At 43.4% G+C, this 12,060-nt stretch overlaps 1 pseudogene; it reads right to left on the bottom strand.

The window, feature by feature from the left end:
* Positions 1-8,193: 8,193 nt before the first annotated feature.
* LOC127674687 (POU domain, class 5, transcription factor 1-like) lies at positions 8,194-10,504 on the bottom strand (annotated as a pseudogene).
* Between the last annotated feature and the right edge of the window lie 1,556 nt (positions 10,505-12,060).

The raw sequence follows: 12,060 nt of genomic DNA, 5'->3' as shown, positions 1-12,060 counted from the left end.
GCTAAAGAAGAGACTTGGAGTTAACCCTGTGAAGACAGTGGAGATTCTAGGTTGGGAGGGGCTCTTTCTCTTCCCCTTCTGTGCCCAAGTCTCCAAATAAACAACAGCCAATTGTTGGGAAGCAGCCAAGACAAGGGACAGAGGAAAGAGATAGAGTCAGTGCTACAGTGAAGAAACAATTGTGTGGCAAGTGCACAGGGCAGTGGCTGAATGAGTTTGCTTTCCTCCTGGGCTTGGATAAATATATCGACAAGGCATTTTTGCCTGGAGATACAGCTCAGGATAGGCCCATTCTTCTCCCCCTCAGTTGTGTTTGAATCTATCCCAGCTTTCTTTTTTATGGGAGAAGGGAATAGTCACTTTCACTGATTAGCAACAAAACGTATTTGCATCACATTTTGGGTCTCCTGTGCCATCATGGGATTCTTTTTAAATTCCTTTCTTTCTTTCTTTCTTTCTTTCTTTCTTTCTTTCTTTCTTTCTTTCTTTTTTTTTTTAAGATTTATTTATTATATGTAAGTACACTATAGCTTTCTTCAGACACCAGAAGAGGGCATCAGATCTCTTTACGGATGGTTGTGTGCCACCATGTGGGTGATGGGATTTGAACTCATGACCTTTGGAAGAGCAGTCAGTGCTCTTACCCACTGAGCCATCTCTCCAACCCCTCTTTCTTTCTTTCTATCTTTATATATATATATCTTTCTATCTATCTATTTTTTTGAGAGAGGGTTTCTCTCTATCTGTCCTGGAATTCACTCTGTAGACTAGGCTGGCCTCGAACTTATAGATCCACCTGTCTCTACCTCCCTTGTTGCTGGGATTAAAGGAATGTACTACCACCGCCTGACTGTGAAGAGAATTTTTAATTTTTAACATCTATTTATTTATTGTGAGGGGAGAAGTCATGTTGTAGGTCACAGCACTGATATGGGGTTGGTACTTTTCCTCTGCCATATATCTTCCAAGGTTTGAACTCAGGTCATCAGACTTAGCAGCAAACACTCTTACCAGCTGAACCATCTTGTTGGCCCTACCATAGGATTCTTTAAGTGTTTTCTGAATGGCTGAAAAAGAAGATGTCTTTCAACAGCTACTTCAGGGGGAGTAGTATGACCTGGAGGAGATTCTTTATCAGCCACAGCTTAAGTCGGTCATCATGACCATTCTCTGTACATCTTTAGGGATGTCATATTGACTGTACCATCATGCAGTGCTGGTAGCCGTCTTCTCCCCCACCCCCCATTACAGCTGCAGTCCAGGCCCAGTGGTTTTTGGTGCACAGCCGCGGCTACTGCACACCCCTTTATGTCTTCTAAGGCAGATGTTTTCTCTGTATAACTGTGAAGGAAGTCTTCTCCAGATGGATCCATTCTTCAGTGTGTGATCAAACAGTCAGGAGGTTAGTGCTGTTTGGCATCTCAAGGATCTGGTTAACTGCTTCCATATAGTGCATTACAGCTTGGGGCTGGCTCCATTCTAAAAGTATTGGACACCACTGTTCTTCTCCAAAGCAAAGTAGGAGTTGATGTGGGACCACCAGCTCTTGCTCCTTTGGTATTTCCCTGTCTGTCGCCATTTCTTTAGATTTATTTTTATTTTATGTGTTTGAGCATTTTGTCTGCATGTATGTCTGTGCATCATGTGCATGATGTGCATGCAGTGCCTGCAGAGGCCAGAACAGAGTTCAGGATCCCTGAAACTGGAGCTACAGATGGTTGAGAGCCACCAGGTGGGTGTTAGAAATTTAACCTCGGTCCTCTGGAAGAGCACCTAATCCATCTCTCCATCTCCCTGAGGCCATTTCTTGAGACATGTCTGGGGTTTGGAGCCAGAGACTTGTGGTAGAAATAGATGATAACCTTGTTTTTTGCTTCGTTGATTTAGTAACTACCAATCTGAACATAAGCCTTGGCAATCTGTCTGTAGACTTCTCTGCACACCACAGACATTCTCTCTCTTTTAAAGATGTATTATTTATTATTATGTAAGCACACTCTAGCTGTCTTCAGACACACCAGAAGAGGGTGTCAAATCTTGTTACAGATGGTTGTGAGCCACCATGTGGTTACTGGGATTTGAACTCAGGACCTTCAGAAGAGCAGTCAGTGCTCTTAACTGCTGAGCCATCTCTCCAGCCCCACACTGACATTCTCTTACAGGACCAAGCACAGTGCTCCTTGATTGGTAATGCAAGCCATCTTGGTTAAGCCTTGCTCTCAACTCAGTTCTAATGTTTCAAGGCAGTGGCCTTCAGGTGTACCTCAGTCAGTAGAGGGATTGATAGTAGGTATACATTTTTTGCAACCTACTTTTAATAAAGGTTCAACCTCTCCTCTAGCCTACCACTTAGCAGAGGCAGTGGAAGAGAAAAAATTATTAGGATATGGGGGAAGTGGACCTGTTTAGCAATAGTTTTTGAGGGGGCAAGTTTGATCTTCTTTGGCAGCAGTTCAGTCCCGTAGCAAACACCAAATACGATTCAGCAGCTACAGACCAGTCCTCTAGGCAGGCAGACACCAGGCATGAACCAGCAGCTAATGTCAGTCCTCTCAGCAAGCAGACACCAGGCTGCTGTAGTTCAATCCTGAAGAAACTGCCAGGCTCGCCAACCAGCCTAAAGCAAGGCCCAAGAAGCCTCAAGCTGCCTCAGGAACCTCAGGAGCAGTTCTTGGGTGAGTTTCTCTCAATGGCATCATTACCACAAGTTGAGCTCAACAATGCTATGTACGGTACACCAATTCATGTGTATCATTAGAGAAGTGTGGCGGAGCAAACCAAACCAATGCTCAATGCTCATCTCCCACTGTCTGTGGGGTCATATTTATACTCTTTTGTCCTAGGTCCCCTTTCACGTGTTTGCTATATCAAAACATCCCTTCACCTGTGTCTGCTTTAGCTAGAAACTTTCTTTCACCTGTGTCTGCTTTAACAAGACATCCTTTCACCTGTTTGCCCCAGCAAACCATATTTGACATAACTAACTTTCCAAAGAAACTAGAAGTTTCCACTTGACTTGATTATCAAGTTTTTGATTACACAGGCATCATTTTTCTTTGAATCCACATTTTCTATCCACAGTATTCTCCTAAACCTGGATGCAGTATAGCACATATGTAATTCCAGTATGCTTAGAGCAAGATGGAAATCTGTGATAGGAGACTCCCTAGAGGCTTGTAGGGATAGAGCGAGATGGGAGTCTGAGATAGGAGACTCCCTAGAGGCTTGCAGGGATAGAGCAAGATGGGAGTCTGAGATAGGAGACTCTTGAGAAGTTTGCAGGTCAACCATCCTGGCTCACACAACTGCAAACAAGAAACTGTCTCAAACAAGGTAAAAGGTAAAGGAAACTTTCCAGGTTTTCCTATGATCTCCACGGGTGTGCATGCATGCACACAGCATATGCACACACATCATAAGGAAAGACAAAAAGAACTCGAGAATTGCTGCTTTTGGCAATTAGCCCTTTCCCCGGACAGGCTTCTGAACATCAGTTTTGCTGACACTTTTATAATGCTTCTGGTAGTCTTCTTTCTTGGCATAGGCTGCAGCTGTGATTGCTGTGCAGCCCGTGGTTCTGGGAACCTAAGTTAATTGCCTTAGAGTAGCATTGCAATGAATGGTCACTGTTACTGGCACCCAGGGTCCTATTGCCTTTCTTTAGTTTATCCACCTGCTCTTTAGCCTTGCCTGGAATCCCACCAAATCAAATCCACCTGCCACTACTCTTCTATTTTTGAGATCATGTTGCTTATTCTTGGCACTTTTAAATTTCATATTAATATTAAAATTAATGTGCCAAACCTTTTTAAATTAGCATATATTAACTGTGTAAATTAATGAGATTCTTTGCGTCAGTTTGATATATAAATATCCATCCTTTGATCCTGTTCTCACTTATCTCCCTGCCCCTGATTCCCTTCTACATTCCCAGGAATCCCCTTTCTGCTTTCATGTCTCTCTTTATATTTAAGATGCCACACGATAATAAATATATCATTTTTTTCTTTCTCAGTCTGTTGTATTTTATTTAACATTATGATCTCTAGTTCTGTCCACTTTCCTGAAAATGACATGGTTTTGTTGCTCAGACATTTTTTTTTTCGAGACAGGGTTTCTCTGTATAGTCCTGGCTGTCCTGGAACTCACTTTGTAGACCAGGCTGACCTCAAACTCAGAAATCCGCCTGCCTCTGCCTCCCATATGCTGGGATTAAAGAAGTGCGCCACCACCGACTGGCTCACACACTTTCTTTTAAAGATTTATTATGTGTAAGTACAGTGTAGCTGTCTTCAGACACTCCAGAAGAGGGCGCCAGATCTTATCACAGATGGTTGTGAGCCACCATGTGGTTGCTGGGATTTGAACTCAGGACCTTTGGAAGAGCAGTCAGTGCTCTTAACCTCTGAGCCATCTCTCCAGCCCCCAACCCATTTTCTTTATCTACTCATCTGCTGATGGGCACCAAGGCTGATTGTACTGTTATGGTAAATAGTGCAGAAGAAAATGGTGCTCAGGACTCTGTAGTACGGTGGTGTCTATGGTTGCTTCAGGTAGACACATAGGCTCCGTCTAGCAGGGTCATATGGTAGCTCTATTGTTAGTTTGTTAAGGAATCTTCATACTGGTTTCTACACTGCTTTAAGTAATTTACAATCCCAGCAAAAGTGCGTTTGAGGGCTTTGGGATGGTTCTGTGGATAGAGGAGCTTGCTGCCAAGCCTGATGGATGAGCTGTCTGAGTTGTATTTTCTGTGGGACCCACACTGCAGCAGAGGATCAACTCTTGCAGGTTGTCCTCACACCTCCTCACGCATGCCATGGCATAGGCACACCCACACACATGCACATAAAATGAATAAATGTAGTCTAAAGGTATTTTTAAGTGTGGCTGCAGAGATGATTCAGTGGTTAAGAGCAATTGCTGCTCTTCTAAAGGACCTGAGTTTGGCTTCCACACAGCACCTCACGAGCAAAAGGATCCAATACCCTCGTTTGGCTTCCATAAACACCAAGTATACATGGTGCACATATACACAAAAATAAAAATATGTAGGTCCTAATTTTTTTTTTTGTTTTTTGGATTTGGTTTTGTTGAGACAGAGTTTCTCTGTGATGCCCTGGCTGTCCTGGAATTCACTCTGTAGACCAGGTTGGCCTCAAACTCAGAAATCTGCCTGCCTCTGCCTCCCAGAGTGCTGGGATTAGAGGCTTGTGCCACCACTGCCGGCTTAATTTAAAAAAAAAAAAAAAAGTCTTTCAAACCTAGATTTGGTTTTCTTTTATGAGCCTCACAACCTTGCCAGTACTAGTTCTTTGTTTTCTTGAAAATGGCCATTCTAATTGGAACAAGAAATTTTGGTACTTTTTTTTATAAAACAAACAAACAAACAAACAAACAAGCCTCTCTGTGTAGATCAGGCTGGGCTTGAACTTGTGGCGTCCTCCTGCCTGCCCTTCGTGAGTGCACATCCAGCTCTCACCACAGGCTTGATTCATGCTTCCTTGCTGCCTGTGGTGCTTTGAATGAGAGGTTTTCATTGAATTTGAATGCCTGATTTCCAGTTTGCCCTTACTGCTGCCTCCTGCTTGTTTTGTAAGATGTGAGCTCTCAGCTTCCTGCTACCATGTCTGCTGCCTCCTAGCCATGATGAAGTCTGAGTTTGTTTGTTTGTTTTTTGTTTGTGGCAGAGTTTCTCTGTGTAGCCCTGGCTGTCTTGGAACTTGCTCTGTGGATCAAGCAGACCTCAATCTCACTACTGCCTCCTGAGTGCTGGGATTAAAAATGTTCATCACCAGCCAGGTGGTGGTGGCACACACGCCTGTAATCCCAGCAAATGGGAGGCAGAGGCAGGCGAATTTCTGAGTTCGAGGCCAGCCTGGTCTACAGACTGAGTTCCAGGACAGCCAGGGCTATACAGAGAAACCCTGTCTCGAAAAAACCAAATCCAAAAAACAAAACAAAACAAAACAAAACAAATGTTCAACACCACTGCCTGGCCCATGGTGGACTCTTATCCCTCTGAAATTGCAATGGAAAAATAGTTAATACAATGGCTAAAAATGTTGAATATTTTTTTCATTATCTTTATTGCCTATTTGTGCATTTGAGACTTACCTATTCATTTGTCCAGTTATTGATTGGGTTTCCTGGTCTTTGGGGTCATATTTAAAATTATTTTATTTATTTCTTCCTTATTTTCATATGTAAGTATTTGTGTCTGTGTATGAGTGCATGTGCATGTGTAGGAACTGCCTTGTGTACATGCAGAGGGCAGAAGATGGCGCTGGATGGCTGGCTTTGCCTATTTCTTTGAGATGAGGTCTCTCTGAATCTAGGCCAGAAGCCATCAAGCCCCACAGATCCTTCTGTCTTCTCCTCTCCTAGGCTCTGTGGTTACAGGTGTGTGTAAAATACCACACTTGTCACATAGGTGCTGGAATCCTAACTCTGGTCCTCCTACTTTCACTTAGAACTGTTCTTAGTTATTGAGCCATCTCTCTAGTTCTGCCTAATTTCTTAAACTTATTTTTATATTCGACAAATACCTGGCAAAGTTTCCCTCTGATTTAAGTTGTCTCTTCACCTGGCTGTTTCCCTTACTGTAAAGATCACTTTTAACATTTAGTTTTTTATTGTATGGGAGTGGGATACCCAAACCACAGCAACAAGCATGAGAAGGTCGAAGGACAACCTTTGGGAATTGAATCTCTCCTTCTACAGTGGAAACCTTGGGGTTGAACTCAAGTCCTTAGGCTTGGAAGCAAGGGCCTTTACCAATGAGCCACCTTGGGTGTCCACAGAAGATGTGTCCTCATCTGCTACAATGCCATTAATCAATTCTTGCCATTATTTCTGGAGCCATTTGTATCCTTTTCAGGAAGTCATTGCTTATACTTATACCTTTTCTTCTCTTTTCTTTTCTTTATTTTTAGATTTATTTATTTATTATATATGAGTACACTGTAGCTGTCTTCAGACACACCAGAAGTGGGCATCAGATCCCATTACAGATGGTTGTGAGCCACCATGTGTTTGCTGGGAACTGAACTCAGGACCTCTGGAAGAGCAGTCAGTGCTCTTAACCATTGAGCCATCTCTGCAGCCCCATACCTTTTCTTTTTAATTGAGACAGTCTCATATAGCCCAGGGTTGCCTCAAATTCACTATTTAGCTAAGGCTGGTCTGTAACTCCTGATCCTTTTCCTTCTAACTCCCCCATTCTGACCATGCAGGTGTCTACGAGCATGCCAGCTTTATGTGGTTCTGGGAATGGAACTCAGAGCTTTATACATTTGGCAAGTACTCTACCAGCTGAGATGGTCCTTCATCAGCATCTTAAAGTGCTTCTCTTCATTCTCCATCAGTAGTTTCAAAGTTTCAGGCTTTACTGTGGCTTCATGGCATAGTGGAAAACCAGACTTTGACAGTTCCCTTGGTCTTCTATTTATTCTGCTGTATCTCTAGTAAAGCTTTTACAGAAGCACAGCTTCATCAACCTTTCCAGGCAGAAGGTACCTCTCTGTGGTCTTTGCCTTTCAATGTTTAAGGTGGATTTGTTGTATGCTGTGTGTAGTAGTCAGGTTTTACTTTTATTCTGGCAGCCTGGATGATTTGACTGGTATGTTTAATATATTTGTATTAAAAATATCCTTAGTGGTATATATTCACATATTGCAGGATCAATAGCTTTCTATGTACAACACACACTTGCTATGTGCGCATCAGCAGGAGAAATTGCAGGATTTTCCCTCATCTGTCTATTCACAGTGAATTACATGAACAGCATTTGCATTTATTTCGGGTTTTTTTTTCAATAGACATCTTTTCTTAAAAAGATCCCAAATTGCTCTTCTCATTCAACACCTTGTTTATGGAGCTGGATTACTCGAATTGTAATTTTCAGCTCGGTTCCTTTTGCAGAAACATAGACCCTATCCAAAAGGTTTTAGAATACTTTTGGTTTCTAACTTCTGTGGGTTGCTAAAATTGGAACAAATTCAATATTTTCTTTTACTGTCAATTCAAGAACAAAATGACGAGCAATGGCTCTCACTCAACAGCATAGCTGCGTCTTCCCCTACCCTTCTTGTGCTTTAACCTCTCCTCGGTCTCAATGAACTTGATCCCAAAGCTGTGGTGGCTCCAGGCTTTCTTCATCCTTTCCCTAGGCTCACCTCATCCCAGGCAGTCTCAGCTTGAATACATGGGAGAGCTTAGAGTAGTGACAGGAACAGAGGGAAAGGCCCTATCCCCTCGAAAAGGGAGTAGAGTGTGGTGAAATGGGGCTTTCATATCCCGGGGCACGAAAAATGGGGCCCTGGAAGCAGAGGAAAGAATATAGCCCATCCCCAAAGGAGACCCCGAAGCTTCGTACTTGTTGGGATTAGTCCATGCTTGATCTGCCTTTGCCCTTCTGGCGCAGGTTACAGAACCACGCACGGACCACACCCTTCTCCAGCCCAAGCTGATTGGAGATGTTGCTGACCTGCTGTCGGGCACAGCAGAAACTGTTCTTCAGGCTCCTCCTCACGGGGTTCTCAGTGCTCATCCGCTTTCTCATTCTCTTCTGCCCAGGGTTTCTGCTTTGCATACCTTCCTCCTTGAAGGTTCTCATTGTTGTCCGCTTCCTCCACCCACTTCTCCAGCAGCGGCCGCAGTTTACACAAGTTCTTGGGCTTTTTGTTTGTTTGTTTGTTTTCTTTTCTATATTCTTTATTTACATTCCAAATGATTTCCCCTTTCCCGGCCCCCCCATCCCCATAAGTCCCATAAGCCCTCTCCTCTCCACCCGTTCCCTAATCAACCCCCTCCCACTTCTCTGTCCTGGCAATCCCCTACAATGCTGCATCAAGCCTTTCCAGGACCAGGGCCCTCTCCTTCCTTCTTCTTGGGAATGATTTGATATATGAGTTGTGTCTTGGGTATTCAGAGCTTCGGGGCTAATATCCACTTCTTGAAGCTGAGCTGCAGGGCCTTAAAGTCGCGGATGGTGGTGTGGCTGAACATCTTTCCAAAGAGAACACCTAGGGTGAGTCCCATGTCGGCCTGGATGTACCCCAAGGTGATCCTCCTCTGCTTCAGCAGTTTGGCGAACTTCTCTAGTTCTGTCTGCAGGGCTTTCATGTCCTGGGACTCCTGGGGACTTGGTTCCATCTTCTCTAACTTCACAGCACTGGAGTGGACAGTACAGTGCCCAAGGGAGGCACTCTCCAAGTTGCTGTCTACTCGTGCTCCTGCCTGGCCTCAGGCTGCAAAGTCTCCAGGTCAACTTGGGGCACTAGGCCCAGTCCAGCCTAAGGTTCACAATAGGTTACTCCTCCACAGGACTCTTATGGTGGGTGATGGGTGTCTTAGGGTTTTACTGCTGTGAACAGACACCCTGACCAAGGCAACTCTTATATGAACATTTAATTGGACTGACTTACAGGTTCAGAGGTTCAGGTCATTATCATCAAGGCAGGAACATGGCAGCATCCAGACAGGCATTTTTTCAGGAGGAGCTGAGAGTTCTACATCTTCATCTGAAAGCTGTTAGCAGAAGACTGGTTTCCAGACAGCTAAGATGAGGATCTTGAAGCCCATGGCCACAGTGACATACCTACTTCAAAAGTGCCACACCTCCTAAATAGTGCCACTCCCTGGGCTGAGCATATACAAACCATCACAGTGGAGTACATGGGAAGATTCCCAACACCTCTGAGCCTTGTCCAACCCCTGGCCCCATTCCAGGCCCACTTGGGGGCCCTTGAGAGCTTATCCAGTTCGAAGGGTCCACCCAGTCCAGCTCCAGGTTTCCTGACCCATCCTCTTCTCCCGTGGATGAAATTGTCAGCCAAATGAGTTTTAGATTTTAACAAGAGATCCATTCTCTTGAATAACAATATTGATTTGAAAAAAACCAACAGCATTGATAATGGAGGGTGGATACAAAGACCTCATGGTGTAACTGAAGCCGGGGTAATTCCTTCCATCACATTCTATAAGTGACTCCAGATATTTTCACACAAGGGTCCTTCTGTTTCCCCATCTTAAATTCAACTCATAACCTCCACGTTGATGTGGTTCAACACCTTTCAAAGGCTTCCTCTGGAGCCCTTCACCATAACTGTGGTAGTGACATTTTCTGGAATCCCTACAATGTGACAACTGAAAGTGGTCTTCATTCTCAATGTAGATATGCAAAAAGAAAACATTTCACTTTTTAACAGCCCTCCCTATTTGACCTGCCTGTCTTCTGATCCCTTTTCTTTCCCCACTTGTTTTTATTTAGATTATCCTTAGATTATCCTATAGAGAGGAAATATGGGGAAAGACAGCTAAAATTTAGGATCATTTGAAAGATAGCATCAGACCTAATACCATAGAAACTTCCCAAAATATATACACATATAAAGCTTCTCTATATGAAATTTCCAAATAATGGGGGAGACAGAGCATGTGTCTACTTGTCCCTTCCGCTCTAGGACCTCATCTGGTACAGACCCATACAGGCCCTGTGCATGCCGCCTTGGTCTCTGTGCATTCATACGTGTGTCAATCTTGTTGATCTAGAGAGTGTCTTAGTCAGTGTTCTGTTGCTTTGAATAGATACCATGACCCAGGAAAGTTTTACAAAAGAGAGCATCCATTCCTAACACAGAAGCTATCTTCAATGGATAGCCACTTCCAAATGGAAATCTATTCTCCTAGGATGGTTCACAGAGGAAACCAACTACTCTTGAGAGTAGGCTGCATGCCCAGCAGAAGAAGGTCAACAGAAAATGAAGTCACAGCATCTTTGGAGGTTCTTTGTCTCATAATATAGTGTCAGGACTGACTTTCTTTCTTTCTTCCTTCCTTTCTTTCTTTCTTTCTTTCTTTCTTTCTTTCTTTCTTTCTTTCTTTCTTTCTAAAAATATTTTATCTTGAATTTTTAAAGATTTATTTATTTATTACATGTGAGTACACTGTAGCTGTCTTCAGACACACCAGAAGAGGGCGTCAGATCACATTACAGATGGTTGTGAACCACCATGTGGTTGCTGGGAATTGAACTCAGGACCTCTGGAAGAGCAGTCAGTGCTCTTAACCACTGAACCATCTCTCCAGCCCCAATATTTTTATTTTTATATTATTTTATTTATATATATTTTTCTTTTCTCCTTTTCCCCACAGGTCCTTTGTGTCTACATTATGGCTTCCAATTTAGTATTTTTATGGGTTTCCCAAGTGTGTGAACAGGTGGGTTTTTGCTCCTTGTGCCTTCTCTTGGGCTCTTTTCCTTCTGTTGGTTTGTTTTGTCCAACATTTATGTGACTGTTTTTGTTTTATTTTACTATTTTTTTTTTAAATTATCCTTTAGAAACTTGTTTTTTTCATGAGAGATGGGAAGAGGGTGGATCCAGATGGAAGGGGAGGTGGGGAAGAACTGGAAGAAGTAGAGGGAGGGAAGCCATAATCAGGATATAGCATGTGAGAATAAAATCCTTTTTCAATAAAAGGAAAAAATGTTTTGTGTTAATGCCCCTTCTTGTGTGTGCGGGTATAGATGTATGTGCACCTGGGTATCCACCTCAAACAGTCTTCACCTTAGTTTTTGATACATTTAGTGTGTGTGTGTGTGTGTGTGTGTGTGTGTGTGTGTGTGTGTGTGTATGAGAGAGAGAGAGAGAGAGAGAGACAGAGAGAGAGAGAGAGAGAGTGAACACAGATAGAGAGACAGAGACAAAGACAGCGAGACAGAGAGATGGGTCAGAGGACAACTTGCAGGAGTAGGTTCTCCCTTCCCACCATGTAGATCCTAGAGGTCAAACACGGATCTTTAGGTTTGGCAGTGGTTGCCTTAACCTGCTGAGGTATCTCACCAACCTTTCGCCTTATTTTTTGAGAGAGGGTTTCTTACCAAACCTGGAGTTTGCTGACTGGTTAGACTGTTGCCCAGGAGGCCCAGGAATTCTCCTGCCTCTGCCTTCCCAAAGCTGAGGTGTATACCACTGTGGATCTGAACTTAGATCTTCATACTTGGCTTGGCGAGTATTTTACTGACTTAGACATCTTTTTAGTCCTTAAAAATACATT

This window comes from Apodemus sylvaticus, chromosome X (genome assembly GCF_947179515.1).
Source record: "Apodemus sylvaticus chromosome X, mApoSyl1.1, whole genome shotgun sequence".
In the NCBI taxonomy this organism is placed as follows: domain Eukaryota; kingdom Metazoa; phylum Chordata; class Mammalia; order Rodentia; family Muridae; genus Apodemus; species Apodemus sylvaticus.
The sequence above is the reverse complement of the archived record's forward strand: the minus strand, read 5'-3'. Positions and strand labels throughout refer to the sequence as shown.